Source organism: Armigeres subalbatus, unplaced genomic scaffold (genome assembly GCF_024139115.2).
Source record: "Armigeres subalbatus isolate Guangzhou_Male unplaced genomic scaffold, GZ_Asu_2 Contig1180, whole genome shotgun sequence".
In the NCBI taxonomy this organism is placed as follows: Eukaryota; Metazoa; Arthropoda; class Insecta; order Diptera; family Culicidae; genus Armigeres; species Armigeres subalbatus.
Genome location: NW_026941935.1, coordinates 34049 through 56466, shown reverse-complemented (window position 1 = coordinate 56466; position 22418 = coordinate 34049). Strand labels below are relative to the sequence as shown.

The 22418-nt window shown below is 38.6% G+C and overlaps 1 long non-coding RNA gene and 7 other non-coding genes across 8 annotated transcripts; 3 read left to right on the top strand and 5 right to left on the bottom strand.

Moving 5' to 3' along the window:
* Positions 1–239: 239 nt before the first annotated feature.
* On the bottom strand, positions 240–312 carry Trnak-uuu (transfer RNA lysine (anticodon UUU)). The gene has a single exon. It is a non-coding gene; the product is annotated as a tRNA-Lys (tRNA).
* Positions 313–1210: 898 nt separating this feature from the next.
* On the bottom strand, positions 1211–1283 carry Trnak-uuu (transfer RNA lysine (anticodon UUU)). The gene has a single exon. It is a non-coding gene; the product is annotated as a tRNA-Lys (tRNA).
* A 4119-nt stretch (positions 1284–5402) lies between these two features.
* Positions 5403–5475, bottom strand: Trnak-uuu (transfer RNA lysine (anticodon UUU)). Its single transcript has one exon. It is a non-coding gene; the product is annotated as a tRNA-Lys (tRNA).
* Positions 5476–6042: 567 nt separating this feature from the next.
* On the top strand, positions 6043–6171 carry Trnal-caa (transfer RNA leucine (anticodon CAA)). The gene is made up of 2 exons: positions 6043–6080; positions 6127–6171. It is a non-coding gene; the product is annotated as a tRNA-Leu (tRNA).
* Positions 6172–6269: 98 nt separating this feature from the next.
* Positions 6270–6342, bottom strand: Trnak-uuu (transfer RNA lysine (anticodon UUU)). Its single transcript has one exon. It is a non-coding gene; the product is annotated as a tRNA-Lys (tRNA).
* Positions 6343–14604: 8262 nt separating this feature from the next.
* LOC134202347 (uncharacterized) lies at positions 14605–15104 on the top strand. The gene is made up of 2 exons (XR_009977206.1): positions 14605–14910; positions 14975–15104. It is a non-coding gene; the product is annotated as an uncharacterized LOC134202347 (long non-coding RNA).
* Positions 15105–19227: 4123 nt separating this feature from the next.
* Trnal-caa (transfer RNA leucine (anticodon CAA)) lies at positions 19228–19359 on the top strand. The gene is made up of 2 exons: positions 19228–19265; positions 19315–19359. It is a non-coding gene; the product is annotated as a tRNA-Leu (tRNA).
* Positions 19360–21291: 1932 nt separating this feature from the next.
* Trnaw-cca (transfer RNA tryptophan (anticodon CCA)) lies at positions 21292–21363 on the bottom strand. Its single transcript has one exon. It is a non-coding gene; the product is annotated as a tRNA-Trp (tRNA).
* Between the last annotated feature and the right edge of the window lie 1055 nt (positions 21364–22418).

Genomic DNA, 22418 nt, shown 5'->3' with positions numbered 1-22418 from the left:
CCCTAGTTACTAATCGACCAAATGAATAGTGCGAAAACCGTATGCTTCATATGGCGGGGTATGTAGTTTTCTTACGCTCCATATAAATAAAAAATGAATTGTATGAAGATAATCTTACATGGGGGAAGGGGGAAGGGGTTTGTTGAAAAAGTAAGAAAAGCTGCTTACGTAATTAATGATACGGCCCCTATTAGTGTTACTAAACAGTATGATAGTCAACAGAAGTTACAAAAAATCACCGCCCGAATAGGGACTTGAACCCTAGACCGTTGGATTAAAAGTCCAACGCTCTACCGACTGAGCTACCCGGGCTTCATAATTTTGGTGTCAAGAGATTTACAAAAGCGTTAGGAGGGTACTCAAAGTGATATGGATACAGAATCTCAAGTAAGGTAGCTGACCTATTATCATCATGCTATTAAAATATTAAATACATTGTAGATTATCAATAACAGTCCCTTAATAAACTCATTCCTTTCAAACACAGAAGTTGTAAAATAGTAAAATTACATAATAACATTCGCTGTAGTTATTTGACTTAAATATACATATATGATACGAATTAAGTATCGCATAGTTCTGCCGCTAGCGAATTTCTGATGGGCATGCGCACCGAAAGGTAGAGCAAATACGCGAGAGGAAAGAGAATGTACGAGAATACAACATAAAAGCACTCACACTCAATATTTTGGTTGTTGCTTGCTACCTTCGCTTTTATCATCAAAACGTGAGCACCAGACAGTCAGACACACCAACACGATCAGCGAAGCCGGACGTTCACAGGCAGCAGAGTGAGTACGCGGATATAGCTAGGCGGCCCAGGTGGGCTGTGCATAGTGAGATTGAATTACGATTGGTGAGAGGGCTGCATGTATGGACACTACTCACATGTCACTAACCGGTTGGTGCATGGAGTAATGTTAAAGGAGGTATATTTCCTATGCTGCGTGCCTGGCCTGGGTGGTACGAAACATAATACATTTTATGAATGTCAATGTTAGCATGAGGAGCTGTTCTTTACAAAAAGCATTCTATTTTTCGCCTTCGTGGAACAAAAGAAACGGTCATGACGTACGTTTTAAAAGAATGTGACCTTAATTTTTATTAATTGATTGATAATGCCACAATAGAAACACATTCAAATCCTTACGAGAACACAATCAAGATTTTTCTCGATTGGCCATTCTAAACTAATGAAAAAAAAAATCACCGCCCGAATAGGGACTTGAACCCTAGACCGTTGGATTAAAAGTCCAACGCTCTACCGACTGAGCTATCCGGGCTTGAAGATAGTAGCTGCCTAGAGCTCTACTGACTCTCTGAAGGTCAAGGATCTGAAAACTCAACAAGTGGTTTGTTCCACAGATGCAGGTAAAGACTTAAAATATGGAAATGAAACCCATACGTAACATCACAGATTCGATATATGTCGAAATAGGAAAATGGCAACATTAGCGGAATTGTTAAAACCGAGTCATGGGTTTTCGCTATTCAAATAGGGGAACGGTTCGCCACTTCATCTCATGGCTCCTATTTCCATGCCATCAAAAACAAAGAACTAGAAAGGAATTTGATTTGTTTATTATTTTTGTGATTTTTTTCAGCTATGAGCACGCATGTTGACAAAAAGAAACGACGAATTTGATGCCGTATTTCTTTGTTTAGCGATGAGATTGATATATGTACACTGTACAGTGAGATAGAGATCGGAACAGTTCCCCTATCCGGTGGTCGAGTTTCAGCTGCTTTTCACGGTCCTTTCAATTTAGTAGACACAGTTTTTGGAACTTAGCAGATTTTCGGCACTTTTCTTCGTTTATGGTAGGAAAACAGAGTTTTTTTCCTGTTAAAATTGTTTTACTTGTTTTTGTAAAAATGCTTTCATCGAATCACGACCATAACTTTTCAAATACAAACGATTACCAAAAAGATGTTATTCAAAGTTCTAAAAGTGACCCAAATAAAGTATTTCTCAAAAATCATTATATATATTATAATAAAACCATTTTTTGTAAGGAACAGAGCATTCGAGGAGGAATCTTGTTCCATCGTTTCCTATTAAAAAATGGCCAGATCGGACTATGGGGAACCATTGAAACCAGGTAAATTAGGCAGTTTTTTTCTCTCTAGATGTTGGGAAAGAAAGTTTAAAAAAATTTAAAAATGTACTTTTTTCTTTGAAAACATTACGAACAACACAATAATAGATACAATACAACTCGATGCAATCGGCAACGACCTCAATGCGACAAACAAAGTACCACGTTTAGGAGATTGGAATATGGAAGCTTGGACTCGCAACTTTAACATCATAGCGCTGTAGAAAACTTTTTGCACAGGACAGAAAGTTTGGCTCCAGCCACGAGCTGGAAACTTGCTTCATAGTGCTGGGCGTCATTGGGTTGCAGTTAATTACTCAAATAACATTTTGGGTTTTATAACAATCTTGAAACTGTAATGTTACTGGGGTAACGTAAGGGTATGCAAACTAAGGGTCATCTGTTATTTCTTCAACTTCAGGGTCATTAGCATGTTCTGCCACACGAAGGCCATCAGGCGGAATCAGCTATTTCACATGCAAGAACATTTTTTTTATTTTCCATTGAAAGCCATTATTTTTAAAATTGTGTCGCTGTAGGATTCTAAAACAAATAAACTTTTTTTCCTCACCAACTCAAGGGCTTTAAAAAGTGTCCCGTAACTGCGTACAAATTTTGTTTGTCGCAGTTACGGGGCACTTTTATGCTGCAATTTTTTTACCTTTGTGTAGAGCAATTTAGTTACTTCGGATAAAATTTAGCTAAGGATTCTAACTTTCCATTGGTATTCATATCACTGCAGAATACGTTCCCATACAGCATTTGTTTTGTTTACAATTATTTGCAATCTCTGCTGCATATGGCTGAATCGAAATTCTTTCAATTTTCAGCCAATGTTACGTGTTTTGGAAAACACTATCATAAGTCCTTGCGGATATTATTTTCCAGATCCAATAATTACCGATTTATAGCGGATTTCAATCGTAACGTTCAACAAATCACTTCCATTTTTTTGTGGAACTTCCAAGCATTCGAAAGTCAGTCAAGAGATTTGTTTGGATTCAAAGGATTTTTATTATAACATATCATATTCTTACAGATGTACGAAAACCACAAAGAACAATTTCCAGGATTATTGCAAACAATCGAGAAACTTTGAAAACTATCAAAAAAAAATCAAGCAAACATTTCCGTTTATTCATTCTTCAAATTTTGCAATTTTACGAAAATATTTGAATACATTTCAAGTACGCTACGCTGAACATTTTGAATTTGATTATTTTACTTTTATTTTTGGTTATTTTCCGGTTTTTCCCGGTTCTAACAAATTCCCGGTTTTCCCGGTTCAGTGGCCACCATGTTCTAAGGAGTTTGTGGAGCACTATCGCGCAGGATTAATGGACGAACGTTCTACCACAAACCTAAGAGAGAAGACAGCTTGTTTTGTTTTCGTTAACGTCTCTGTGAACCAGCCACTGCGAACCAGCCAAAAAATACAAAAACTTCAAATGGTCATAATCATAATTATTTTATTATACAATTACATTCACTACAATGAATAGAACAGCCAAATGCATCATCTGGACGTTGCTCGTGGAGGACTAATAGCTGTTGGGAGAACCATCCATCCAAAAATCGAACGACTGCGGCCGGGCACGTAGCCAAAATGTCGGATAGTAATCCGGTGAAAATGGTTCTCGACAATGGTCCGACGGGCACAAGAAGGCGAGGTGCACAGCGAATCGATTACGATTGGCAGACCCTCTGAAGACTGCGGGACTGGCAAAGTGCAGCCATGGACCGAGTTGAATGGAGCAGACTTTTATTTACTGCACAGGCATTTGATAACGAAGCGTTTTATCATAACTTTGAGGGTGGGGGCTGCATCTTAAATTTTGTTTTCTCACACTTGTATTAGGTTGCGATAAACTTGTTTTTATGACTCGTTATTGAGGGGATTATGCCTCTCGTTTGCCATCGTTCATTTCGTTATCAATTGATAGCAAATTTTGCGATCTTTGCCACGTGCTAAAAATGATTATCACAAGAGAGCAGTCAAAATCCGACCTAACCTAATTATATTTTTTTCAAGTTGAAGCGAAAATTTTCATATTTATTCTGTGGCTTTTCCACTTTTTATAAACAAAACTATAATTGTCGCAAAATTCTATTGTTTGAATATCAAGAGGAAATAAAAGGAAAATTTTCCGAATAAATAGTTGACATAAAGGTGATCCGGTGGAAGTTCGAAATAAAGGCCCTTACTCATATCAAGGCAGTACACAGCGGTTGTGCATGTCTCAAAAATCTCTCTTCGACAACATTGTCGCACAGTATGCGATTCTATCAAGGCGTCGTCATTATGCGTGAAAATTATTCACGCTTTGTGTAGATGACTTTTAGCATGCCCTTGACAATTAATTCGAAAGAAATGGGAAGTATGCACTCTAAGCCTGACCGACTCAAAATTGCGTCGAAAATTTCGTAAAAAAACACAAAAATTGAGTAAAAGATCACTTCAAAAAAACTATATTGGGACAGTCCTATGATTGGCTGTACAAACTGTAGACGTATGGCTACGTAGATAAATATAATCCGTTAAAAATGTACTCAACAACATAATTTACGACACTGCCTTCATTATTTATATTCTATTCAAAACAAATAGCTCTAAAAATGTAGTTAAAACAAATGTATGACAGATGTATGCGTTGAGACATTTTGCTCTGCAAGTGCATTAAAGATCATTCTTCCTCACCCAATAATCCCACCCATCAGTTCCGTAATTGAACATATGCTATAAATGAACTGAATAAATCGGTGTAAGCTGATAGAGAGGAGTGAAATCATGTGATTATTGACTGATTGTGGGAGCAAATAGTATTCGAGAATAGAGCATAAATCGATAGTTTACTATTATTTTTTTTCGATTTGGAAACTGAATCTGCAATCGATTGATGATAGAACATGTAAATCCGTTGAGAAATGAGCAATTTATGAACCTACGAAACCTATCATTTTTTTCGTGACGGTCGCATTTTCCAAATTTTGAAATGTACCCCCAAATGCATATTGAAAACAAAGACGTAGTCCTACGTCAAAAATATGATCGCACCAAGTTTATGGATTCGTTGCACTTTGGTTTGCACTCATGTAGATAGGTAAACTTGTTTTCCACCAGTCGTATATAAAAATATTGGAAGATCGTTCTCAACTTTCACGAATTGATCATTTCACTCACTTTTTAAGTTGTTGCAATTTTAACGCAAATGTGTCGGATGTATCGCAATTTGGAGTAGGTCAGGCTAAGCTTTAATAGAAATATAAAAGTTATGTGAGTAATATTTACAAAAAGAATGATCCCGCCCGATAAGGGACTTGAACCCTTGACCGTTGGATTAAAAGTCCAACGCTCTACCGACTGAGCTAACCGGGCTATGAAACTCGATCGCTTAAGCAGAAAACACATCACCTAACCTGCTACTCATCACTAATCGATCGTAAGTTGCAGGGTGAGTAATCAATACACACGTAATTAGTAATGACGCATGAAAGTTGCTTCGCCAAAATTATTCATACTATTTCTAGCCGACATGGAAAATTCGAACAGCCATTTGGTTGAGCCAATATAAGTAAATCTTCGCAGGTGATCATACATGTTGGATCAATAAATCACAATCATTGGCTGGTTTCCTACTAATCACTGCCAGCGCCAACGTATGTATATGCGCGATAAGCAGCTTTAAATTAACCGCCAGAAAGTTATAGGCGAAAGACAACTAACGCGGTTTTCGAATAAAGAGTTGAATTTGAAAATTAAACACACTGGTTCTAAAAAGTTCACTCCTAGTGTGCGTGACTCGTAACGTTCGCAATAATCAAGCACCTCATCTTGACATCAGTTATCTGTGGCAAGTGGTTCGATAATGACGTCATCAATAATGAACCTCTCATGTTTCACTCAATCGAATGTGATTGGATTTCGGCACACCCCCCTCAACATGTCAGGATGGCCGAGCGGTCTAAGGCGCCAGACTCAAGAGTAATCTTACCCATCCTAGGTGGGTTCAATTCCCGATTTCGAGCGTTCTGGTCCTCTCTGAGGGCGTGGGTTCGAATCCCACTTCTGACAAAATCCTTTTTATTTTGGGATCAAGAAGTAACAGGCGCACATGATGGCATGAAGGTGTTTCAAACTAATGGAGCCACTATGTGGCAAAAAATATAATGCGCCCGAATAGGGACTTGAACCCTAGACCGTTGGATTAAAAGTCCAACGCTCTACCGACTGAGCTATCCGGGCAGCGGTGGCCCAAATGGTGCCCAAAGCCCTAACAGTGATAAAACGCATATAGGGGAACTGTTCCGATCTCCATCTCCATCTCGCTAAACAAAGAAATACGACACCAAATTCTTCGATTCTTTTTGAGATGCATGCTCACTGCTGAAAAAATCAGAAAAATAATAAACGAACCAAATTCTTCTCCATTGCTTTGTTTTTGATAGGATGGAAATAGGAGCGATGAGATGAAGTGGCGAACCGTTCCCCTAAATAAATAACAAAACTAAATAATTGTCGATTGTTTTTTCCTTCTGGTTACAAGTTTTGTAAAAAGTTATCAATCATGGGCAAAAAAATCACAAAATTAAGTAAAAAATATTTTAAAGCTTGTTTACTGTAATGTCTTTACTTGCTAGAGAATGATTTAGTACTATTCCATTCAATTCCACCACTTTATAACTTTATGAAGCTTGAGTGTTGATCCCAACGTCGTCGTGCGAGGGATGCGTTGATTTTACTTGGCTATGGTGCCAGCATTTTAATAAACGGTACCCACAAAGACTGAACAATGTTTTTTCAGAAGTTAACTTGTAATGTATGTTGTAGGTATAAGATGATCTTCACGTTAAGTAAACCAGATTAGCAATTATTCATGCTGCAAATTTATTGACTATTGAATGAGTCAATGCATTGAATTCATGGTCGAATAAAAGACGTGAAACGATTTTTTTTCTTTCAGTTCAATCATACTTTTAATATTGTGGTCATTACTTACGAATGTTTTCGCATCTACATCGCCCCAAATTTACGTCAAATGCTTACCTGTAAATAGAAAATGAAAAGCGATTATTTAGCGTGTTTATTCACTGAAGAAAAATAAACATTCTTAAAGTGGAAAACATTTCAATCTCGTTAGGCCATCAAACAGTTGAGATCAATACTGCCTATGATCGCAGATCAGTCCCATTTTTGCTGAATTTCCTATTCATATGGGACAAGTATGCGATTGTGGGCAGAGTAGTAGACTTATACGTTTATTTGACGTTGTCACGCATCACGCAAGAGAGATGGAATTGGAGGTAGATGTCCTTAACAAACGAGCATTCCGTAAATCTGATATTATTTTATTTGTCTTTACAATGTGTTTGACAGCATATGAAGGTAACGCAATGTTTTGCGCATAAAAATAGTCTATCCAATTTTCAATAACCATCTTGCCAATTTTCAATAACAAACAATGGGACAGGATTCCCCGTCGAATGCAACTTGTTACGAGTAATTCGGCCAAAAAGTGTGTCTACACCTTTTTTTTCTTAATAATTATTTTCTAACAGTTAAAAAGAACGAAGTGTACGAGGGGGACCCGAATATCGAACTAATGACGAGCCGATTATCAAACATGAACTCCAACCACTAGACCATCAACAGATTAGGTAAAGAATCTGTAAGCGAATGGCATATAAGAGGCAATGATAATGCATCAACATAGTGGGCACCGCTACCAATTTCTAGTTTTCAAAAATCTGTTCTATTTGTACAGAAATTTTCAAAAATCTTTTATAGACTGGATTCATTTTTTGTGTGAATATTTAAAAATTTAAATGCATTGCATATTGAAAGATTGTTATCTTATACGTAGATAAGAAGATTGTTTGGCAGGGTTTTTCCTAATTTGGGAGACCGATGTCACTGGCTTGTACATCATAAAGAGTAACTGTACCAGTTAAATTTTTTCGCTGTTGAAACTCGAAATTGTTTGGAAAATATGCATTTTTTAGGGTTGGCCAAATTAGGCACTAAGGTTGCCAAAACCGGTACACTTTCCCTACCTGACAGAAAATTAAATTAAGTAAACAAAAAAGAATGGGAATGGGAAGGAAACATAGTGGCCCTTGAAGAGGATATACAACGCGTAAGGGTATAAAAGTTTCCAGCCTTTTACCACATCGGCTTATGAACAGCGGACTACACTGAAGGTTCAGGATTCTGAAGTCAGCTTCACTCAGTGTGCAAAACTTACTGAAAATGCAGTTGTGCATAAACTGATCAGTTACATACCAGACGAACTTGTTCAACTCGTTGCATATGTGCTATGCTATGTAAAAGTTGAGTTGGCAGTGGACTGTCAAAGCCTTGACTAACACATAGCAGTTCTATGTAAAGACAAATATTCCCAAATGGAAAACAGTGCAGCTGTAGTGTCTGTCCAGCAAGTAAGTCGCCCTGAACGTTGAGCGTCCTCAGGTCCTCTTCAACTGCAAAGTAGCCATCGTTTACGCAGTCCCAGCTCATGCGAGTATACGCTTACACCTGCTTTTCCTTCAAGAAGGAAGCCGTTAGTGTAACAAAACAAACAAAACTTCTCTCCAAATAGACAGACGTCCAATCAACCCCTGAGGGTGAAAACTGTTGAAAATGTTCTGTGGAAAACAACTAACAAGGTCACTTGGAGCAGGGACAATTTTGTCCCAATTAAACATAAGCGGTAACTTTTTTATGTGTTGTGGTTTTTTTTCTCAATAAACCGAGTACCCTAAATCTGTAAATGCAATCTTGTTTAAGATTAATGTGTAGTGTGCCACGTCGCGGGAGTTGTATTGAACGCACCAGACATTGACATAAGGCCGAGCTTTTGCAGATGGTCTAATTTTGACTGAACTGTCCTCACTTCACCCTTGCCAGCATACAAGACATCCATACGCTAAAATTGGTTATACATAAGTTGAATAAATCCATTTGATATATTTACATAGGTTTGAGTGGGGAAGCCAATGTAGGTCTTAGCCAAGCTGGACATCGTGCTGTGCAACTACGGATCCTGGGGTATCTTTCAGCGAAATGAAGTGAGATCGATAATAGATATAACACTCTGCAGTACAAGTTTGACCGGTGATCTGCAGTGGAGGGTTGACGATGGTTACACAAAATGACAGAGGCAGTGGGATAACTCGACAAAGATCAGGTGGACCCATCGCCTGTCGGCATGGATTAGTAGACCCCATGGAGAGCAAAACTTTGGCTTGGCCTAGTTCTTAAAAGGCCATGGATGCTTCTGGGGGTACCTGCACAGGCTGGAAACATGCCGAATGGACGCTATCACCGATAACAAGAATGTGCGGAAGAATGTGCCAGAACACAGTACAGTGAAGTGCTGGAAGGAAAAGTTACCGCCAATACATTTTTCGAACTAAATCTTTCACATATGTACATATGAATAAATCGGGTTTTAGACATAGGTAATTAAGCTTGAATTTTGGTTCAAGTGTTCAAAATAGATGTAACAGACATAGAATCCTCAATTCGTCAACTAGTAACTAATTCTTTTAGAGCGGAGAGTCAACGCATCTTCTCTACCATAAAGGTTGGACCATTGTCTAAGTATAAAGTAAATCAAAATATTTCTTAAGTATTTCATTTATTTCAGAAAATCAGGATTACCTTTGTGCTTTTCTACCAGCTTTACCCTCCAGACTTCAGGGAATACCGATCGGAAATCCAAACACGGCTTATGCTTTTTAGTGTACGAAAGACAACGACAGAACTTAGCCTCTCTTGAGTTGTCCTGCGTTTCTTGGACTAAAGGAATCAAAAACTGCTCGCGAAAGCTAGTGCTTATTAGTTATCTCGCCTCTCTGAGAACAAAACCAACCTGTTGAGCCGGTATGGAATGGATTGAAAGGATGCGCGTCGCTATTGCGGATTTCTCTGACGGTTCGTCCACACTAATGCAAGGGGGGTCGTATGGGTCTTCGGCTTGATCGACTCTCTCGAAACCTAGCTTATTTAACGCTCGAATGCTTGGAGCTGACCACGAGGGCTCAGATAATAAATAAATATTCCCTTAATTAGGTAATTGGGAAAGATGGTGATGTTTTAGCTAACCGGTCTATCTTTTTCATTCTTGAATGCTTATTCTCAATGCAAGCGACATTTCCCCACTAGCTTATATGGAGAGCTATAACACGGTTACACTATTATTTTATTTCTTTTAGGTTGATAACCAACCACTGACTTTCATATTCTTCCTAAAAACACTCTAAATTGTTTTCTGATTCCCAGATCCCAGAATTTTTTAATATGACCATTTTATTAAAGTGGTGCTCTTTAACTTTTTTTGTATCTACAGGGCTGGTAGCGATCGAAGCCACTCAAAATAGTGACTTTAGTGACCAAAGCTGACGAAAAAAGGGACCAAATAGTGACTTTCAGTTGCAGAAAAAGTGACCAAATAGTGACTTCCAATTTCACTTGCAAGTTCGATGAGACGAAATCAAGCGTTTTTTGGTCGAAGGAGAATATTTTTTCCGTAATTTGTGGCGGCACTCGCCACTATTATCTCTTACAACAAACTCAGAATACAAAACTAACTCTAATTTTTATCTATTCAGTGATACTAAGTGAAATTGTATTGCCCTCTCTTCTAACCCCACGGAAATTTTACTCAATATCAGTTTAAAGCAGGACTACTCAAAACTGTGAGTAGTCTTGCAAGCAAATCATTTTTTTAAGCCACTGGAAGTGAAAGAAATATGGTTATCACTTATAACACCTGTTTTTCTTTCCGGAAAATGATTTCACGGCGAAAATCTGCGAGAATGAGCACTCTTTTCTTTTGAGAATGAGTGAAAATTACGATCATTGGATTAACTGAACACCTACTTCAGAAAGATGCAGAGAATTCTACGATTTGTCACTGGTGCCACGGAAGCTTTTGGAATTTTTAATGCGACAGGAATAACAGTACGAAGCGCTTTGGTAGAAAACCAAACAAAAATTATGAAGATTCATTTACAACGCTCGACCTCCAGCTTGTAATAAGGACCATGCTCTTTGAACTTTTAATTATTTTTCCTTCAAAAAACGCAGATTTTCCAACTTGCTGTGCGTAGGGGAAATGTTCCGATCTCAATCTCACTGTACATATATCCATCTCATAGCTAAACAAAGCAATACAGCACCAAATTCGTCGCTTCTTTTTGTCAACATGCGTGCTCACTGCTGAAAAAAATCACAAAAATAATAAACAAACCAAATTCCTTTGCATTTCTTCGTTTTTCATGGGATGGAAATAGGAGCTATGAGATGAAGTGGCGAACCGTTCCCCTATTCATGAACGATTTTTGCTATGAAATTCGACAGCGCATGCAATCTTCAAAATTGGGGAGTCTTGATCTCCTTTCTATGATATATACTAAATAAATATTTTTTTAGCAAACCCTTCATTATATCTGTCCAATTACAAAAAATTGAGAACAAATTATATTTTCTTGAATTTTTGAGACAAATTTTTATATGGATGGCTGATGAGGAATCAATTCTCCTGAAATTATGGTGGAATGTTGGCATTTTTAGCAATGGAGATCATTTGGATTTGTGCTGTGAAATGATAGCATATGGTCATTATTGGGAGAAGTTGTTCAAATTTTGCGTGGCCAATAAAAACATCTTTAGGAGGAACAAAACACAGTAAATAATAGAGTAAATAAGGTTGTCAATCAAAAAATAACTCGCCACAAAACGACGATTTGTCTAGAGGAGCTATTATAAAAATACGGTATAACAATACTACGTTAGTTCTTGGATGGAGAAGCATGTCTCCCAAAGGGTCAAATCGTCCCACCTTCCCCTATAGTATAAAGATTGAGTTGAAAAAAAAACTTGAAATCGACAGCATGACTGTATATCAATTTATAAATTGTGACGTAAAATACCCTTAATTAGCTCCTGGTGAAATGCCAATAAGAGCAGCGAGTTAAATGGCTGGCGAAGTTTTAGAACGATCATTTTTCCAAGATCTATAATTTCATTTCTGACATGAACAAAGCATCATCAGATGGATACATAAAGCTTTATAAAAAAATCTTGGTTTCAATAGTTTCAAAATAGTTGAAAATAGTGACTTTTTGCGAGAAAAAGTGACCTTAGTGACTTGAGGTCGAAAAAAGAGACTTTTTAGTGACTAGCCCGAAAAAAGTGACCAAGTCACTAAAAAGTGACCCGCTACCAGGCCTGTATCTACGAGACGAGCCAGCCTTGGGCTGAAAGTCTCGCTAATAAAGGAAAAAAAATCTTTTTTCAGTGTCCCAATTGTTTATAGTTTAATTGTTTAATATTTGTATGGTTTGAAGAATTTCGTATGTTAATTTAATTACTAATCGATGATTAGGCCAATACCAATATTAATAAAAAAAAAAATGTTCGGTTTTTTTGTTGCCCAAACATAAAACTTTGAGAAGGCAACGAAAAAATTCGAAAAAATTTGAGGAGTTTTAAAACATTCTTTCACAAATCCAAATCCAAATCCATAAAATCAATACGCATAACGTACGATCTTTTTGTTTTTTTTTTAGGATTTCAGCTTTTTGTAATCATTTAAACTAAATATGTTTTGATTTCTTATCCAACGGCACGGCAAATGCTGGGTGAAGCGTATCATTGGTACTTCGCGTTCCCGAAGGAATAAAATAGACCCCATTTCGCGGTCCTTAGCCTCTTATCCAGCAACTCCTATCCCTACCTCCCCGTGGCGCTGGCCGGGATACGAGCAACCTTACACGGGTAAAAATCCGTTCCCAGAAATGAGAAAATAATTCATGATTCCATGAATCCGTCGTGTTTTCATGCTATGAAAATACACCATGAATATAAATCATGATTTCATGATTTATTTTCGCGTAACGCAACCAATGCGTTACAATTTGGTTGTTAAGATCGACAGAATAAAAAAAAAGTTCAACAGAGGATTTGAACTCGAGTACACTGAGCGAGAGTCCGGCGTGCTACCTCTCAGCAGTTCTTACTTCTTGGGAATGGAGTGTTGGAAGTATAACCGGTTATGCATACTGTCGACTGATGAGGATTGCCTAGTACCATGAATAATGTTCCTGAAATCATGAATTATAATCATGGTTTCATGAACTGACCTGATTCATGATTTCATGATTTTTTATTCATGCCTGTGGGTATGCATTTGTTTCCGTGTAGGGAAGATCGGGTAACCAACCCCGGTGGGAACTATGGTCGTATGCTGACAGGGAAGGGGGGATTCGCTCCTCTCCGGAGGTACAAATCCGACCGAGCGTTTGTTCTCCATGTAAGAAGCGGATCACAACACCGCCTGTCTCCATGTTAGGGGCGGCTGATCATCGTCCGAGTGCCAGCGAGGGACTCTAAACTCAACTGTCCACACCATGCTGCATAGTGTCAGCATCGAGAAGGCAGCCCCTTCAACGCGATGTAGGTAGCGCATAGGTTTAAAAGCTTGGTAAGGTAGCGTACCGAAGATTCTACAGTTACCAAGAAGGGCGCTAGTTCACGAAACAACAGAACGATACGTTTCAATATCCAACGCTTGTCAGGTGACGGAGTTGCTGAACAGTACCACCAGAAGCTGGACGAGCGGATAGCAGAAGCCACCGGATCTGGCGACGTGAACACATTGTGGGAAAATATCCACGAAGCTGTGACTACAACAGCGCAGGAAGTGTTGGGCACTGCACAGCGACGCCAACGAAATGGTTGGTTTGATGAAGAGTGCCATCGAGTGACGGACGAGAAAAATGTTGCTAGGAGTCGAATGCTAGTGGCTCGTACCCGTTCCAACAGAGAGTGGTACAATATAGCAAGGGCAGAAGAGAAACGAATCTACCGAAAAAAAAAACGAAAAAAAAGCAACACTGAGAGAGTGTGATAGCTGAAGCGCAGGAGAACATGGATAGAAACGATATGCGCAGGTTTTACGCAACTGTCAATGTCGCGCGGCATAAGACTGCGCCAGTACCCGCCATGTGCAATGATCGAGAGAGGAATTTGCTGACAGATAAGACTACGGTGGCAGCCAGGTGGAAGATTTGTTGAAGATTTGGTGAAAATGAAGATGTATTAAAAGGCAGGATGGACATAGTTGGCGACGGTCAAGCTGTGGAACCACCAACGCTGGACGAGGTAAACAAGGCTCTAAGCGAGCTTAAAAACAGTAAAGCTGCTGGGAAGGATGAGATCCCGGTCGAGCTTCTGTAACGATTTTGTCAACAAAATATTAAATTTGCGCATCTTTAAATATGTGTCAAGATTTGTTCATCACGACACACTGTGAATTGCGCATCTCAATGTTCGCTACAATACGCTGCATCAAGCCTTCTCACACAAAGCAAAGCGAACGATCGGTACCTATCGCGGGTATAAAAGAAGCCTCCATGCATCGAATCGGGACTCAGTTCACTACAGTTGCAGAGCGAAAGTCGACTATAAATAAGCATCCCGGAACAAGCAGCCAACCTTGGAAGGAAGCCGTCACCGGCATAGCAGCCAGCATTCTGCAGTTGCTGATGCGGCAAGCAGTCGTTGCGGGTGCTGTAGGTAGAAGCCTACCCATCGCTGGTGCCTTGCGGATGGATAGTCAACGAGTGAACTATGCAGACCAGACGGACAGTGGTTCGCCAGCACTTCCCCACCCACCACCATCGCTCAACGGTTGGGATTTGTAGTTGTTACTACAACCAACATTATAAGAGTAATTAAATAGTTTTTGCAACATGTGGTGACGATGTGGGCGAGTGAGATCATACGCACTTTGTAACTGAAACCGACGTAAGTGTAGTGAATATTTGCCAAGCATGTGACATTATCAATGACAGGCATTACTTTTCCGCAGCGCAAAGCGGTCGGTTTTTTTAGTTCGGAATTTGGATCCGATGTGAAAGTGTACGGCTAGCTTTGTAAAATGTGAGGAAGTTTGATTCGGTTAATAAATTTCGTAATTAGTTTGAAGTTTTGTTGACGAATCGTTTAGTGTTGAAAGTGAATATGATTGAGCAGATTCCGCAATAACGGTTTTCGGACCACGACGTGGCCGACTAGCAAGCTGGGCAAATTAAAATGAATCTTGGCAATTCCTTTCGAGGAATTGGCGCAAAAGCCAAGTTTTTAAGCGGAATTTGTTCTCGTCTTTACTTTTTGAATATTTTATGATGACTCCACCGGAATAAACCGTTACACTTTTCAAACACGGAAGTGAGCTGCATCAATCAATCCACCACATTATCCAGAAAATATGGGAGGATGAAGAACTGCCTGCTGGCTGGTTGGATGGCCTCATATGCCCAATCTATAAAAAAAGGGTACAGACTAGAGTGTGCCAATTACAGAGGGATCATCCTTCTGAATTCAGCGCATACAAAATCCTGTCGCGATCCTGTTTAACATACTGAGACCGCTTGAAGAGTCTTCCGTCGACGAATACCAGGCAGGTTTTCGTGAGTGCCGATCAACGACGGATCAGATGTTTGGCCTGCGGATGATCCTTGATAATTTCCGGGAGTACAACTTGCAGACTCACCATCTGTTCATTGATTTTAAAGCAGCGTACGATTCAGTGAAAAGTAATGAGCTGTGGCAGGTAATGTCCGAACATGGTTCTCCAGTGAAACTGATTAGACTGATACGTGCGACGCTGGATGGCTTGAAATCAAGTATTCGGATGGCAGACGTGATGCACCTTCGAATTTATTGTTCAACATTGCACTCGAGGGCGCTATTAGGAGATCTGTCTATCATCACACGGTCGCATATGCTCCTGGGCTTTGCGGACAACATCGACCTCATTGGAATCGATCGCAGAGCAGTAGTGGAGGCTTTTGTTCCACTGAAGAGGGAGACAGTGAGGATAGGCTTAACCAATAACTCTACCAAGACAAAGTACATGGTGGCAGGTAGAGATAGAGGAAGACCTAGTGGTGTTGGTGCTGAGGTAGTGCTTGATGGGGATGTGTTTAAAGTTATTGAAGAATTTGTTTACCTTCGAACGCTTGTGACATGTGACAATGACGTTTCCCGTGAAGTGAAAAGACGTGTTGCTGCTGCGAATAGGGCATTTTACAGATTACGTAACCAACTTAGGTCCTGCAGCATGCAGACGGAAACGAAATTTACTCTATACAAAACTCTGATTCTACCTGATTCTGGCCCTTTATGGACATGAAGCATGGACGTTACTAGAGACCGACCGGAAAGCTTTCGGGGTTTTCGAGCGAAAAGTACTGCGTACAATACTCGGAGGGAAACTAGAAAAGGGTGTGTGGCGCAGACGCATGAATCATGAGCTGTAACAAGTATACAGAGACGTAAATATTGTGAATCGTATAAAATACGGCGGATTTCAGAAGGCTGGTCACTTAGTGCGAATGTCGGAAGAAAGAATAGCGAAAACAATATTCAACAGAGAACCAGATAGGGGCCGGCGACTTCGTGGAAGGCCATGAACACGCTGGCTGCACGCGGTGGAATCGGACCTGGGGACCCTGAACGTTCGGGGAAACTGGAAGAACATCGCCCAAGATCGACGATTATGGAGCTCTACAATACGCCAGGCATAGGTGTAACGACGCTGTAGCCAACCAGATACCAGGTAGGTGCTCTTCCAATTTGGTTCAATGAATTACAACGGGCATAGACCATTTACAAAAGACTAAAAAGACAGCCTTTTGGGTACGCGTGACAACCTCAAGACAGTATTTTTGATATACTTTTTTTGTTTTAGATTTCTCGAAAAAGAAGTCTTCAGGTGACTTCTAGAGCTCAAAAAATGCAACTTTTCATGGGTAAATATGCTCAATATCTTCTACCGATCAAAAGTTATAATCGTTTTTCTGTCAAAATTACATTTTTTTCATTAGTTGATTAGGGCAGACCAAAATATGTTTACACTTCATTTGAAAGAGAAATTCATATTCCTTATTATGTCATAAAATTGGAGATATGTTATTTTTTTATCTCAAGTTTTACCAATTTTACTAAAATCATGTTTTTTCAAATAAATTGATATAACTCGACAATGGAAGAAGATACAGACGATATTCTTATAGCAAAACACGCGTTTTGGAAAGCCCTGAAAGTCTTCAGAAGGTGACATTTGTGAGAATCCCCAATTTTTTGACATAATAAGGAATATGAATTTCTTTTTCAAATGCCGTGTGAATATATTTTTTTGGTCTGCCCTAACCGGAGATATCACCTTTTGAAAAAAAAAATGTAATTTTGACAGAAAAACGATCATAACTTTTAATCGGTAGAAGATATTGAGCATATTCACCCATCAAAAGTTGCATTTTTTTTAGCTCTAAAAGTCACCTGAAGACGACTTTTTCGAGAAAACCAAAACAAACAAAGTATATCAAAAATACTGTTTTTTTAGGTACACCCTAATTCAATTAGGTAAAATTGCTCTAAATCAGCCAAATTAGGAGCTACAGAAAAGTTTTTTAGCAAAATTGATTGGAATAAGCTGCGCTACAACTTTGTAGAACATAACATGTCAATATTAAAAAAAAAACATTTTTTAATTTTTTTTTATGGTGGGCCACCCTATTTTTTGGTTGCACCATAATGATGACCTTACTATTTCAAACAATTTTATAGAACAATAGTTTTTTTCTAAAAAATATAGTTTTGGCGTAAAATTCATCTTTCCGCGTAATTCTGCAATCTGCATCCATGACCATAGTGCACTGATCAGTATCAGATAGTCCGTGGAAACCACTATCAACGTCTTCAACGCCAATTAGGTATCAATGAATATTTATCAATACAAATATTTTTAGAAGGCTCTGTAGAAGAGTTGACGCTTCCTTGATCGAATTGTAAAGTTTAACAAAAGAAATTTCTCGAGCAATGGATAATATATTAACGTTCAGAGTTTATCTTATTTTCGTGACGCTTTTAGATTTACACCATCTCAAAGTGTACCCCGGCATAGAAAACACAGACGTAGTCCTACGTCAAAATACCAGATACTCAAGTATGGGTGAAACATATTTTTTCTTGCGGAATGGCAGGAAAAATGGGAGCTTCATTTAATTTTCATTGCATGCGTAGTTTGCACTATGAGATCAGATCCCCGCTACTTGTGAGCTCCACAGCTTAAGGAATACCAGAAGTGGAATAATTCCTTGTTTTTTATTTTTGTACAGTAAGACAAGAAGTGCACATTTCACATAAACCGTTACAACTTCTTAGGACAAAGATTAATTTATGTCTAAACACTAAGTTTGTAAGATTGGCTTCAAAATGCATTAAAAAGGCCACTTCCCTTCAGAAGGAGAAGCAGACTCCCAGAATGCCGTGGTACATGTCCAAAACATTCCAAGTGTCTCGCAATATGCTCTGTTGGGCAAGTTTTGTGTAATCCTGAAGGCCCATTTTTCAAAACATAGCATAGACTGTATCGAATACGAACCAATTCAGGTCACAGCAAACTTGTCTTCTGCTTTGAGTGCGCGAAAGCAAATAATTCAAATTGAACATAAATTCCAACCTAATGACCTTGACGATAAACAAGTATACCATAACAGAGACTAGAAACACATGTGAGACTATGCTTAGAGTAGTTTTTCGGGATTCCAGCCACTACTATAAGCATCAACGTCTGCATAGGCTTAGAAAGTCGAGACTTCATGCGCAACAGGAAACAGGTTCATAATGGAATTTGTTATATGTTTGAACTGGTTTTACGTCCGTTGTGTCAACCCAGTGCCATCAAGGCAAACTGAGAAGCTACTTTTGATGTTTGCATTTCTACCAACCACTGACAGTGGTTTTAGCAGTAGATAATTAATTAAAAGTGCTATCATGATAATCGTTCACCGACATTTACCGATGGCATTGTGTCGCTACACAACCAGCGGTAGTTATTTTGATTAATTTGAAAACCTGTTTTCGAATCGGCTCAACGGCTTTTGTATTTGAACAACTTTTTACTCCAACGACAAACCGCATCCCCCCTATGAAGATAAAATATTGTTTATCTTGGAGCGTCAATTCTATTTCTAATCCAAATATAGTGGCTACTTGTGATAACGAATCGAGCTTCGCGGTTACCGTGTGCAATGGAAGAATTCGGAAGGTATGAATGTCAGGATGGCCGAGCGGTCTAAGGCGCCAGACTCAAGAGCAATCTTACTCGTGACGCACGCAAAAAGCACGGGGTGGTGAAGAGCGTTCTGGTCCTCTCTGAGGGCGTGGGTTCGAATCCCACTTCTGACAAGAGTCTTTTTAATTGGCGTTGGAAAATCGGAATTATTACATCACCGGATTTCTTGCAAAACCTGATTGTGACTAATAGTTTTATATTTGTTTAAATGATGAAGCAACCCTTAGAAAGTCGAACCGAAATAATTTACAAGGGCACTTAATAGAGCTATATTGAAAATTAAATTCGAATATAATCATTAATAATCCAAAAATTTATCTGAAGATCAAACTTTGTTTTGGATTATCTTCATCTCTATGAAGAACATTTTTAAGTTGTGATTTCGACAACGCATTTTTTTCTTCAAATTTTACATTTCTAAGTAAAGCATTGTTGCTGTTATGTACTTCCATTGAATTGAATACATTAAGGAATTTCTCGAGCAAAAACAATAATATGTACCTACTTAGAACCTAGGATCTTAGAACAAAGGCCATCTGGATTCCGCATTTATTACAGCATTTTACTGCTTTCAATAAAGTGCTGCTCTTTGTTTCCATTCGATACTGTGACACGCTATTTCAGTAGTTTATGTTTTCTCAAGTGTACATGCCAGTAAGTATAGTGCTCAAACGATGACTGATTGCAGCTTGAAGACGAAACAATCACGACGGAAGAGCACAAACCCCACTATTGCCGACCGAATGCTGAATTTATGAGTCACGATCCGTCGCAAGACATTAAACCGGTACCGAACACGTCACCCTCTCGTAGTGGATGAGGAGCAATATTTAAATATTTGACAAGTTTTCCTATTTGCTAGGTATTTACATTTCCGAATTGGCGAGGCGAACACTTCTGAGGTGTCGGTTCATGAATTTGGAAAAAGCTTCGTCACTATGTCTACACACGGTAAATATTTATCATTCAGTTCGCCTAAATTAAGTCACACTGCGGTGTGCGTACCACACGAGGGCACGAGGCGCATGACGTGTGCCAATGATGCATTCAATGTCACCTGTAGTCGATTTGCGGCGATCGATTATCAACAACAGTTGACTAAGGTTTCCAATTAAAATTCGAAAGGAATCGGCGACGCAACGCTCCTTATCAGTCATCCTTTGAAGCAGCGAAACAAGTGGAGTTGTGCGTGACATCATCTCAAATTACAGTTCCGAGTTTTCTGTGCCAGGTCATCCGCAGACTTCACACGCCCAGAAATGTCTCATAGGTTATTGGTTATCTATAATGATCTTACTTACGGAATATCCCAAACAGAAAAACCAACCTATATGAATCATCATATTGAACAGGTTAAACTGAATGATTTGTCATTTCGAACATTCAATTTCAAATGAAGGTGTAAATATTTTAGATCGCCTTTTTTAATTTTTTTAACTCCATGTAGGATATTTATCTATCAATTATTGATAGCACGCTCCCACACGGAAGAAAAAAAGTACCCAAAATTGCGTACTTTTAAACTTACTTTTGAGTTATTTTTTCTCTTCGCTTTCATCCACTCGTTCTTTTGTTGTCAAAAACAAAAGAGCCAAACAATCCAACGACGCCAGTTCAATACGGGAAGCCAATTTTGAGTTTTATTACCTGAGGTCGAAATTGAGTGAATTAAACTTAAATTTGGGTCAATAAATTTTCCGTTGGGTACTTTTTTTACATGGGAGTAAAGGCAAACTACTTCGACCCTACTTACTCAATTTTGGCTTCCCGTACGGATGTTCGAGGTTGGGTGAATTAAACTCACTATTGGGTACTTTATTTCTTCCGTGCATATTCAGAAACGGATGACTTGAGCGCAATATTTTTCTTTAGTTTTGTATTACTGCTTTTAACACAGTGACAGTACACAACCAAAATAATTTTAATTTAAAGATCTTTTGGGAGAAATCATCCTCTCTTCTGCTTGCCTGACGGTCGGTCTACCATCGACACAACAAACATACTTTTCATTTCTAATTTGAAAGTCCAAAAAAATCTATTGATTATGACCCCGACGTGATTTGAACACGCAACCTTCTGATCTGGAGTCAGACGCGCTACCGTTGCGCCACGGAGTCATGCTTATTTATCTGTGGCTAATACAATACAATCGCGATTTAATGTATCTCAATACAGCATATGAAAAAAAGCTCCCCAATTTATAAAGCCATTCACGATGAAACGGCAGCTTTAATAGCGTTTATTAAAGGCAGGTTCGTTGGTCACTCCTAATCTTTCTGAAACATTTAGGCCAAATCTCACCTAATTGGTCACAAAAAAATCTCCATATCAATAATAGGGCATACCGTAATATAATAATTGCGTGTGAATAAACTGACATGGTATGTGCAACTAAATAATCGAAGCTCAAATCATATTTGGATATATGGAATAAGCAAAGTAAATAGGTGTTAACAAAATATTACCATTTAGAGCTACTAAATTTGCAACGGAGGATCAGATTCTTCAGAGTTAAAAAATACTAATAGGTATGTATGAACAATCAATTAGCAGTTATTGAATCATGCAATTTAATTTTCACTTCAAATAGGGAAGAATGGATCAAAATGCAGTCCCATAGAAAACTTTTGTTTTTAACGAAACGAATTTGAAGAAAAATCTTATTTAAGAATCTTATTTAAGAAATCGAAATAATCCATTTAGCTATGGTGTTGCCTTTCTTACTTCAAAATACGTTTAATAAAACATAGATTTGTCTTCAGTTCCGCACCAACGAGTCTCTAGACATCCAATCAACGACCTTGGTGAAATAAAATGATGTTATTGAGTTTCTTAGTTTAATGCATCAATGATAGTGTTCGATTCAGATTCGTTTGATAAAAGAAGGCAAGGTGCATAACCGAGAGAGGAGAAAAGTGGCCGCGTAACAAGTCAAGTATTGTGGCGTATTATTATTGTTGAATCAGTGTTATTTGTATATATGTAGACTGGATAATTAATTAAATAAAGAATTATCTATTTGAATTTCGTATTTTGTTTTAATTATTGGCGCATTTTGCAACCAACTCCCTTCCAATGGATAAAGGTGTCATCATTCTTTATAAGGAAAACCAGTATATACGAACAAGTTTTTCAGTGGAGAATTAAACACGAGACGTTAAACACTACAGCG